Genomic DNA, 12,156 nt, shown 5'->3' with positions numbered 1-12,156 from the left:
CACCGCTGCAAAGGGGGTGCTTTAGATTCGAGAGATCAATCTGTAGTACTCCGGCCTAAATCAAGACAATGATCGTTCCAGAGTAAATTCGATCACAAGAGAGGATGGGTTGATCTGTAGGACGGAAGCTGGGAAATGTGTGGAATAAATGGTAATCAAAGATTGTGGGTGTGTGAATTCCGAATGCAATAAGCTCTGAGTGATTGAAATTGCTCAATTGAGAGTAGTTGCTCAATTGATGAATTGATGATCTCGTGTTGTCAGTTTGACGTGAGATTGATGATACTGATGATTCAATCATGATTCAGAGACTTATTTATATTGTTGGAATTTTAGACACCATGATCCCATGAAATGTGGCAGTTGATGGAATCAAAGAGTGGGGAAGTGGAGATCGTGTTTGAAACCATTTGCTCAACGTGTGGAGACTTGGTCGATTTTCCACCCACTACCTCGTGAATTCCTTCAACTGACTACACGACTTGCTCACATTCCATCGTGTGTTTGAACACACGTTCCGTAGATCGCCAGACCAAAACCCTAAGTGATATCCCCCCAAGTGACACGATTGACTTCTCGTGGTTTGTTAGTCAATTGATGACTTCGTGGTTTGATGGGACGATGAGTCCATGTAGTTGCTGAGTGTCGAGCATGATGTTCTGAAACTTATGAATTGAACATGTCATGAGACAGAGGTATAATTCTTACAATGAAGTGAGAAAGTATTTCTCATTCGGTGGATCGTTGAATATTGATTGTTGAACCAATATTCCTTGGTTAGCAAATATTTATCATCTGAGCAAGTGTTGCTCATGTGATGAATTGTTGAATATTAGATCGTCTGAACATGTGTTGCTCATCTGATGGATTATTGGCAGCGCACCAAAAATATTAATTAGAATATTCGTCGTTGAACCGAGCATAATTAATAAAATTAATGTACCATGAAGTCGTCATAAAATTATTAAGGTTAGAATCTGGAATGATGATCCTTGGATTCAGAAACCCTAATTTGATCAATTGATGATCAATTCATGGTTCGTCAGAATTTCAACCATGGGACGAAGGAGGAAGCGACTACATGGGACCGTGGATCAACCATGTAGTTTCCATATTCTCACGTGAGCAAATACGAAGAACTCCTGAAGAGTTGACGACTTGTTGGTGAAAGAATGATTAAATGTTGGTTTAATCATTTATTCGAAAATGCTCGTCTAAGCCTTAGGTGAGAAAACCTAATTAATTATGACCAGGAGAGGGACCGCCCATGGAGTCATGAAACCGGCCTTGGGTTGTCCCGTGACCGCCTGACGATCACTTCATGAAAATCCAAAGTGTTTGGGAGAGTTTTGGACCTAATACGAGCAATTGTGCAAATTAGGTCAAAACTGTGAAAATTGATGGGACCGGCTTCTGTGAGCCAAAGAGTCAATCTTTGTCGGTCAAGATAGCGTTCTCGTATCCCCAAGGTGTCCGCGTCTCAGTCCTGAGAATTTTGATATTTTCTAGCGTGCAATTGAGCATTCATTCGAGAAAATATGCCAAAATTAGGGTTTCGACGAAACTGAGGAAAACACCATGAGATGATGAAAAATAATTATAAAATAAGGAATGAGGAGGCTTGGGATCACCATGGTCAAGGCATGGTCGGACGGTCGTGACCACGGTCCCGTGGTGCCTTTTCCTTAATTTTATAATATTTTGATGATTTTATGAAAAATTCATGAATTTTGAGAAATTTGATGAATTTTGGGAGTTTTCATGAGTTCAAGGAAGCAAAAGGTATTAAAATAATAAAACAAGGGCGTGTGGGACCGTGGAAGGCATGGTCGGCCGTCTAGGGCCCGGTCCCACAAGTTTTCCTAATTTTATAATGATTTTATGAAAAATTCATGAATTTTGAGAAATTTGATGAATTTAGGGAGTTTCCATGAACTGAAGGAGTTTTCATGAGTTCAGGGAAGAAAAAAATATTAAAATACTAAAAACAAGGGCGTGTGGGACCGTGGAGGCATGGCCGGCCGGCTTGGGCCCGGTCCCACTAGTTTTCATAATTTTTTAATATTTTTTAGGTATTTTTGATGATTTGAGGGAATTTTTCCTAATTTGAGAGAAATACCATGAAATCAAGGAATCTGATGAATTCAAGGAAAACTAATAATAAAATAATGAAACAAAGGGGCGTGTGGGACCGGCTAGGGCATGGACGGCCGGCCAAGGCCCGGTCCCACAAGTTTTCATAATTTATTTTAATATTTTATTATTATTTGATGATGTATGCAAAAATACCATGAAATCAAGGAGTTTTTTTAAGAAATTAGAGAAATAATAATAATAAAATAATAAGAAACCGTGGGTGTGGGGCCGGTTGGGACCAAGACATGGCCGGTTGGCCAATGGTCACGCCCCACACTCCTTTCCTTAATTTTATATTATTTTTTATGGATTTATGGAAGTACCATGAAACCGAGGAGTTTCCTCGAGACAAAGGAGATTTGATAAAATGAGAGGATTTTCATCAAATCATGGAAAATAATAAAAATGCATTAAAATATAAAACGATTGGCCATGACACGGTCGATCGGTCGTGTGTCCGTGCTCCCAGCACCCTGGTCAATATTTTTAATTATTTATTATTTCTTCTCTATTTTGCATAGGTTCATCGTTTCGTTGTATTTTTGAAATACTCGTTCGTGCGGTGACTGTTAGTGTATCATCGTTGAATACACCTTCACCATTTGAATCGGGGATTACTTAGAGGTAGCTCAGACGTCCGGTTGTTGATTATTTATTACTAATTGTGGAATTCAGTGGACAATAATTCACAAAACTGAGTAATAAGATGTTTATTATTAATTCATAGGATCAGCTGAGGATTCGACTACGAATTCAGAATAGTAAAGTGAGCATTACCATTCCATGGGATCGTAGATTCGACCATAGAATCAGAGTAATTAAGGTTTATCTATTACCATTTATGAGACCAGTTGTGGATTCGATCATGAAATCGGAGTAATGAGATAATATAGTTATTGTTATTCTATGAGATCAAGCTGTGGATTCGATCATAGAATCAGAACAATTGTTATTGTCATTCCATGGGACCAGCCGTGGATTCTACCATGGAATAGGAGCGATTGTAATTAGGAATAATTAACTTTGTGGCTCTATACTAGCAGAGCAAGCTGTCTAGGAGCATTAATCATCCCGATATGAGCTTGTCGGTAAGTCATATCTTTTATATAGTCAGGGTAAACTCGTTGTTTGTTCCTGAAGACGTTATCGCTCTATACTAGCAGAGCAAGCTGTCTAGGATCCGTCCATCACGTGATGCTATATAGAAATAATCACTGAAAGTATTCATTATTCATGAGATATGTTGTTGTCCAGTCGTGAGACTTAATATCTACATGTACTCTGGGAGAAAGTACTCTCTGTTGAGAATTCGATGAGAGACTCGTGTCTCGACACTCACGTACGATTGCTGAATCAGAGTTTCGTATGATTATGAGTTTACGAATTTAGCCTTTGTCGAAAATCCACCATCTACATTAAGTCCCCTGCTTACTGAGGAAAGTTGTGTTCCTCAGTCAGCATTAAATGGTGATTTTCCGGCCATAAATAATAATACCAGTAATTGAACTTAGTCGTAAGTTGAGACGTTACCGGATTTAGAGAGCATGAGCAAACCACGACTTGATGAAGGCTTCAATGTCATGATTGGAGCATCGTTTGATGAGCATAATTGGTGTTGGACCGCTGGTTTGGATGACGAGTCCGTGGTCGGTTAGGATTCGCGGGTCGGGCCCAATAAGGAAATCCTTAGAAAATTAGGTTTTGGAAATAAAATTGATATAAAAGGGATTAATCCTCTTTTTTTTTCCTCATACGACCAGCTCTCCACCACCTCAGCGCCTTCACGCCAGCAGCAGGAGAAGACCGCTGGGCGCCGCCGGCCAAATTCCAGCCGACCAGGAATTGTTCATGCTTTGATCATGATGAAGTTATATACATGTGTGTATATTAGTGTGAGTTTTATGAAAAAACCCTCGTTTTTGAAAACGTATGTTCGTTCGATCGTTAGTTTTGAAAACTAACTATAATCCCTGATTTAGGAGAGAGTTTTTTTTTTTAATATGAACCTATGTCCAGTGATAAAACTTAGTGTATGAGCTTTCATGTGTGCCATGGTTTTATCATAAAAGAAGTGAATTTTCATGAAATCGGAATAATCCTTCGTTTTAAAGACAAATAACGATGACACGAAGGAAAATATGCATGATGAACTTGTGTCCAGTGATAAAATTTTGCTTATGAGCTTTCATGTAATTACAAAACTTTATCATATGTATGAGATGTGAGCTTTCACAATATTTTTTGAAATAAACCTTCGTTTTAAATACAAATAACGACGATACGAAGGAATTTTTTTTTTTATATATATGTATATGCAGCCGTGACATATATTGTGAAAAATATGATGATATATTTTATTTTCATGAGTTTGTTTTCATTAAATAAAATCCTTGAGAGTTTATGTATGCAAGTTGCATTAATTGTTGTTTTTTCAAAAAATCAGAAACGTGGGTTTTGAGGAACCTTCGAAGATAGACAATATATTTATGATGAAATATTTTATTGTTGTAAACTTCATAGGTCAGTTGTGTTAATGTTCACATTATGAAAATTGTGTCCGTGATTTTATGAAAAATCAGTTTTTAAATTAACAAAGTTTCGTTCGTTTTTTGCAGTTTTCAAAGAGACGAATGATTTTGAGGTGTTAACTCTAGTATTACTATCACCATTGTTAGTGGAAGTTTAAAAGGTAAGAGTTAAGAGTTACCATTTTTTGCTTGTATTTTCTTGATTTATATCTGGACGACATACTGAAGTAGAATGTAGTGTGAACCTTTTCAGCTACTTAGCAAAGATGTACAATTCCCAAGATGACGACGCCTCGCGGGAAGAGATGTGCGTTGATGATGGTATCTCCAGAGATGAGACATGGATGGCTGAAACTTCCGTTGGGGGAGACGAAGACGAAATCCCTGGGACTAAGAATGTCCCGAACATAGATGATGCATTCTTTGAAAAAGATATCCCAGGAACTGAGCAACATTTGAAGTCCCCAGTGCATCGTCTTTTGATAAATCCCAGAACTGTTACTCAGAAGAAGTTGGTGACTCCTAAGACATTGATTCGATTTTGTCTCGAACGAGGGGTCTTCGCCTCATCAATCATAGAGTTTAAGCTTTCTCGACGACCTTTGGAGAAATTTGTCGGCTGGGCGAGGCATATGTTGGGTTTTCCTCATGTGAGGACTATGCTCGACCGGGCGCAGGTGACGAGAGCTATTCAAGCTTCTGGAGAGTTGTTCATTTATCATGACGCAAGTGGTATTGTGGCTCTGTTTGCTCGCTGGTGCATTCCCACTCACACTTTCATATGTAGATGGGGAGAGTTTACCATTACCTTGGAAGACGTGGCGGCTCTGATGCATCTCCCGATCACGGGCAATCTTCCTGGGGATCTTTCAGATGAGGAGACCGCCGTTTCTCATGTCTTGACAGCTGCAATGGAGAAAGCGAATAAGGCTGGTAGTAAAGGATGCTATGCTTCCTGGTTGACACACCAGTGGCCCAAAGACGAGGTTTCTGATAAACCCATCGACGGTATGTTACCCATTGCTGCTTTCTTATGTTTATGGTTGTCCAGAGACGTTTTTGAAGACAGTGGAAACTTGTTGAAGCCTTTTGTGACTCCCTTTGCTATTAAGATGGCTCAAGGTGAGCAGCTTCCGATAGGTAGTTTATTCTTAGGCTCCTTGTATTACAACCTGGACTCCTTGATTATAGACTCCAGTGTGTCGAACGGATCTATGAAGATTGAGTGTTATGCCAACACGATGTTTCTTCAAGCTTTGATGTGGGAGCATTTTAAGAATTATGCACCTACTCCACGTAATGTTCTGCGAGGACCGAATACTGATGCGCGCCATACTTTCCCTGAGAAAGATAATACTAGGATCATGCGTTGGTCCACCAAGCAGCCTCGTTCTAAAATACGTTTTATTGATGTGTTAGATGAAGAATCTGAGTTCAATTTTCGCCCGTGGGTGTCAGTCCCAGATTATGTTTCTCAGACGATGACTTTCAATACTGGAGAAGGCATGAATTTGACGTCTGGTGCGCATCTGAGTGATGGCGAAAGATCTTTCACGTTGAGTTGCACTCCTGGTCATTTGCTATCAGTCACGTTTGGAGAGCTTTCAGTGGAGGAGTACAATATTAATAGAGAAGCTCGACAAATGGGTATGGATCAGTGTGTTCCAACCATGCGGAGAAGGAATCCATCGGTTGAGCAACTCAGGACTCATTTGGATCATACTCACGTGGAAGGGAGTAGCTACTGGTTTCCTGGTTCTGATAGATTCGCCTATGTAACCCCAGGTTATGTAGAATTCTGGGACCAGCAACTTGGGCGTTTGCGTGGCTTTGTAAGATTTCCCAAACCTCCATTCAAGGATCTTCCTTCGACTGAGATGATTTCCAGTCGACCAAGATTGAAGTATCTTTCTGGTGATAAACGAAAGTCGTCTCCAGGATGCTCTCAGGTATGTTTCTTCATATAATCTTCACCACAGGACGGTCGTAATATACGACCTCGAATCGGTGTAGATTTCTCAGAGACTGAGGCGGTTATTCATGGCGGAGAGGGCATGCATAAAGGTCATAAGCTGTTACCTAATACCATAAAGTCCCCAGTTGGTGCTTTGGTGAGTTCCCAATATTTCTCACCGTGACTTTCATTGCTATTAGCATTAGATTCATGAAGCCAACGTTGTTAATTTTGTTGCAGAATTTTACTCCATCAAGTCTTGAAGGTCTTCAATTTTCTGCTACTGAACAAGCAATTGCTGATTTGAGTGACGAGGAAACTGTAAGTATTTCTTCACATGTTCAAATGTGGTGCTTCATGGATGAAAATATTGATTGTAAAGGACGTGTACAGGAGGATGTCGTCATGGAGATGGAGAATTCTGGAACTCAATCATCCTCTGGGAAGGGGAATGGAGGTAATTCCCAAGATTAGGAACCGGATGGAAGTGATGTTCCTCTTGTCGTTGATGTGGATAATTCCAACCCCTTGGACACTTTGGAGACTCCTCAAGTAAGTATATATCCTGTATATTCTTCATAGAAGTATAAAAGTGCTGACTTGTGAATGAATGAATGAGAACCCATGTGAATATATGAAAACTTAGTCGAACTTCGTCGTCAGAAAATTCAGAACCCAGCTTTTAGTAAAAACGCTGTAGAATCTTCGTCTGGAGTCGTATTTTGATGATCTGCATGTGAAAATTCAAGCCCGGAAAATTTCCAAGCTTTAGCGAAGAAGCTTTTTAAGTTTTGAGCACGTTCAGAGCTTGAAAAAGGCGAAATAGTAAACTTCCAGAAGACTTCCAGAACTTTTTCAGATTGCGCATCACTTGATATTTTGGCTACATCTACCCGCTCGTTCATCGGATTGTCATGAAATTTTGACATGTCATAGAGGACATCCATACGAAGAGAATGGAATATGACCATCCTAGATTCCTTGTATATTGCTCCCAGTTCGTCTCTAGTACAGGGCAAGTTCAGTTTTTCAGACGGACTCATCGTAAAAGTGTTTTCATGACTTTCATGTTATTTGCTCGTGCTTGAATGTAGTATGATGAACCTTGATGATTTGCCTTGCGGTATACTGTGTTTCATAATCTCTTTGGCTTCGTGACTCTAACCTCATGTAATCTTCGTATTAGGTGCTAAATACCGAAGTTGAGGATACTGGAGCCAATGATGATAACTCTAACCTTCCGAGTTATTGATGAAGAGACAACCATCCCTGCATTCAGGCCATGAGAAGGTCGCTTGCTGATGTTATGGAAACCAGATGGTTGTTGCCTCAGTGATAGAAGAAACCGAGATAGCAGCGGAGAATACCGAAGGAACTGTTGCTTTGGTCGTGGAAGCCGCTCCAGTGACTGAGAACCGTATAATAGTGTATGAATATCCAACTGCAGGGGTTGCTTTCGATCCTCCCTTTAACACTTCACTCCCGTATCATGAACTGGTCGGTGGATTCAGCGTTCCCATTGGATATGCACGCTTGTATGAGACGATATGGAAGAAGTTCGGCCATATGATCGTTGACAGGAACCCTGGGCGTGCTTATGCTTTAATCATGCAAGTAGGCGTTATCTTGCGTGTCGTGAGTGATATGCATACGAGACCCAGGAATACCGTGACTCCAGATATACTCTTTGATTGGGAGTTTAACTTGGAGAATTCAGAAAGACTTGGCCTCAACGTGAAATGGCTTCGTAAGCAAATAAACGTTATCAAGGATTCATGTGAGAAGAACATACCCTTTCCAACGATGCTGTGAAGGAGAAGGAGGACAAGATTGCCAAGCTGACCGAGGAGTTGAACAAGGAGAGGGCGGCTTTGCAAATCTTGAAGGATGCTGATGAGCGAAAGCCTTTTCTTGCTGATCTCTTGAACTTCTGAATTTCTGAGAGATGTGAGGTTTATACTTGGGTTTTTGATATTTAGATGGTTTTGGATTGACTGGTGGTTGAGGATTTTCTTGTAGATTTGATAGAGATTTTCTTTTACGAAATATGAACTGAATTTTGATAAATTGTTGAACTCAAATACTGATTGCAAGTATTGCAAATGTTTTGGAGGAATTGAAATACAAATGAAAGAAAATCCTAAATGTTAAATCCCAACACCATGAGTGATTCAAACGCCCAATACCTTAGATGTCCAATAATTTCAGATAAACGCCTTGAGCCAATTTTCGTGAATTACTGATAGGGTCCTGCCATCTGTGTTGGTCAATTTGTAGTATCCTCCGGCCACGGATTCAGTGACCATGAATGGTCCTTCCCAATTGGAGTTCCTTGTAGAATGAAGACCGCGCTGAACTGCTTTGAAAACCAGGTCCCCTTCATGAAACTTGTTAGGCTTGGTCGATCGTGCCTTGAATATCTTCCGCTGATTCGGAATTCCCTGTTTGATGGAATTCCTCGATTGTGGCCCGTATGGACACTCGTGCGGAAGAGAGTATCCAGCATAGTGTTGATCATGCTTAACCAAGTCTTCAGCAATAAACCTCTCGATGTAGTGACCGATTTGAAGAAGTTCTGAACCCAACCATTCAGTGTAATATTGCTGAGGTGAAGTCACCCACTCGTAGCTTTTGATGACTGCTAAATTATTCATGGGGAGAAGTCCCTGGACCATAGTAGCGTATTTGAACATTGGTAATATTAGAGCAAGAGGAGGAATAAGACTTGCCTGAGCTCGAAACCTTCTGACAAAGGTGTGCGGATTATCTCCAAGTTCCTGCGTAAGTCCCATCAGAGTTTTTACTTCTTCCAGATGCTCAAACGGTGGTGCGTCCTCTGCTTCATCTTCCGACTCGGAATCCTTGTCGATGACAGGATGTGTTGAAGGCATCGTTGTCATTTCAGCATGAATCCAAGTTCTCCCAAGGACCATGTCGTATCCAGGGTCTTCCCGGATTATGAAAAACTTGGCCTCAGTGCAGATCAATCTTTCCGTAACTTTGAGAGTGATGAATTCGTATGCGTTTCTGGAGATTCCTTCGTGGTCCCTGATTGCTATGGGAGCGTGGGTGGCTTCCAGTCGAGTAATACCAGCAGCTCTGAGAGTTTTCAAAGGGATGATGTTGACGGCGGTACCAACATCGATAAACGCCCTCTTGAACTCATTTCCTTTAATGTGCACTGTGGTGAGCAGTCCCCAGTCATACATTTATGTGTCGGTGGCTGAAGGTCCGGTGGTAGTCTCTTGGATCAGCGTACGTCTTCCTGACACGATGTGGTTCAGTGCAGCAAACATGTCTTTCCTTTGAGCTTTCGAAAGATACAACAGCTCGCAGACATGTTCGATCAGAGATTGGACCGTTTCCTTGACAGGAGGTTCGGAGATGGTAAAAGTTCTGACTAGGAGAGGGTTTTTGTGCACCCCTTCAGTCCCCAGGTTGAGTTCTCCTGATTCGAATTTTTCTTTGAATATGCGCTTCAAAATTTTGCAATCACTCGTGGGGTGGCTGACGTATCAATGGAAGCGACAATACCCAGGATTTTCCATGGCCTCTTCAGTTGGTTCCTTCTTGACATAAGGCAATTTGATTGCGCCGTCTTGAATCCAGGCATCGAGTAGTTCATTAACTTCTTTCATTGAACAGGGAAAATCAAGTGCTTCTGGATCTTCCGTATGCTGAGGAGGGATTTTCGAATTCTCCTTCTTGTGTGTCTTTGTAGGGGTGGAGGAAGTCTGATTGTGTTGTGGTTCTTCTTTTCGCTTACTCCCTTCCGCGATAACATTTTTTGAAGGTTGCAGGTTATACTGCTTGTTGATCAGACGCCTGCTTCCTCGAGTGTCTTTTGAATCTTCAGCCTTTGTAGACTTTGCTCTTTCCAAAAGAGCGGGTGCGGTGGTTGCCGACCTCTTCGCAGATTCGTGAAGTTCTGAGAATGTCTGGAATCGAAGGTTTTCTAGCAAGGTCCTGTAGACCGGGAGCATGCCATTGATGCACAAGTCCACCAGTTGTTGCTCCGTGACGTTTGGATCATGACAATCCAGGGCTTGGACTCTGAACCTTTTCACATAATCATTGGGATTTTCACTGACCCTCTGAAACATTCTTCCAAGGTCGGAGAGGGTGACTTGTTCTGACACGAAGAAGTATTTCCTGTAAAATGCGTTAACCATTTCTCCCCAATTATTGATGGTCCCTGGTGTGATGCTGTTATACCAGGTGTATGCCTTGCCTTTCAGAGATTTTGAGAATTCCTTGAGACGGACGACATGATTATGTTCATTTCTCCCAAGGCTTCGAGAAAACGAGAGACATGTTCCCGAGCATTGCCAGTTCCATCATACAAGGTGAAAGTCGGAGAAACGTAACCTTTGGGGAGTAGAATCCTCTGCGTAGCGGCAGGATAAGGAGGTTGATGACGATGGTCATGCGATGTCTTGCCTTTTCCATGGTTCTCCAAAAGGTGCTCCAGATCCTCGCGAGTGATGAAATTCGATGATCCTTTCGCTGATGAGTTGTCTGCAGCAGTTTTGTGGACTTTGTCGTCTTCTACTGTATGGATTGGAATTACTTCAGGACCGTCGTCTGAGGATTTCTCTTTCTCCTTTCCCTTCTCTTGAGTCTTCTCTGACATCTTGTCAGTAAGAGTTTTGAGATAATTATACATCTCCTTTTGTGTAGCAGCCATGTCAGTCTGGTTCTTTGCAAGAGTCTCCCGTGCTTTGATAAGATCAGCAATAGTAGGCGGTGGATCTCCTCTGAATTCTTCAGGGTGTCGTCCGGACAGTGGATGACCTTCAGCGTGAGCAGGAGTAGCGTCACCACCATCAGTGTTGGAGGTCGAAAATGTCTCCGGGATATTTCGATTGTTGTTGTTGCTACTGCTAGCACGGTTTGTGTTAGGATTCGTAACTGATCCTGACCTGAGATCAACCATCTTGTGGAATTTTGATATTGCAACCGAGAGAATGATCTCCCACTTTAGTCGCCAATCTGTAGATGGGGAAAAACGATTTGCTGGTTTTTAAGGAATTGAGGAGACGACCGTACGGAGGAGACTCCTCGAACCGAGCGAAATTTTAAACCTCACACAGATGCACCGCTGCAAAGGGGGTGCTTTAGATTCGAGAGATCAATCTGTAGTACTCCGGCCTAAATCAAGACAATGACCGTTCCAGAGTAAATTCGGTCACAAGAGAGGATGGGTTGATCTGTAGGAGGGAAGCTGGGAAATGTGTGGAATCAATGGTAATCAAAGATTGTGGGTGTGTGAATTCCGAATGCAATAAGCTCTGAGTGATTGAAATTGCTCAATTTAGAGTAGTTGCTCAATTGATGAGTTGATGATCTCGTGTTGTCAGTTTGACGTGAGATTGATGATACTGATGATGTTGATGATTCGATCATGATTCAGAGACTTATTTATATTGTTGGAATTTTAGACACCATGATCCCTAAGTGATATCCCCCCAAGTGACACGATTGAGTCTCGTGGTTTGTTAGTCGAACATGATGTTCTGAAACTTATGAATTGAACAT

The sequence above is a fragment of the Papaver somniferum genome, chromosome 7 (genome assembly GCF_003573695.1).
Source record: "Papaver somniferum cultivar HN1 chromosome 7, ASM357369v1, whole genome shotgun sequence".
Taxonomy (NCBI): Eukaryota; Viridiplantae; Streptophyta; class Magnoliopsida; order Ranunculales; family Papaveraceae; genus Papaver; species Papaver somniferum.
Note: the sequence above shows the minus strand (reverse complement) of the source record.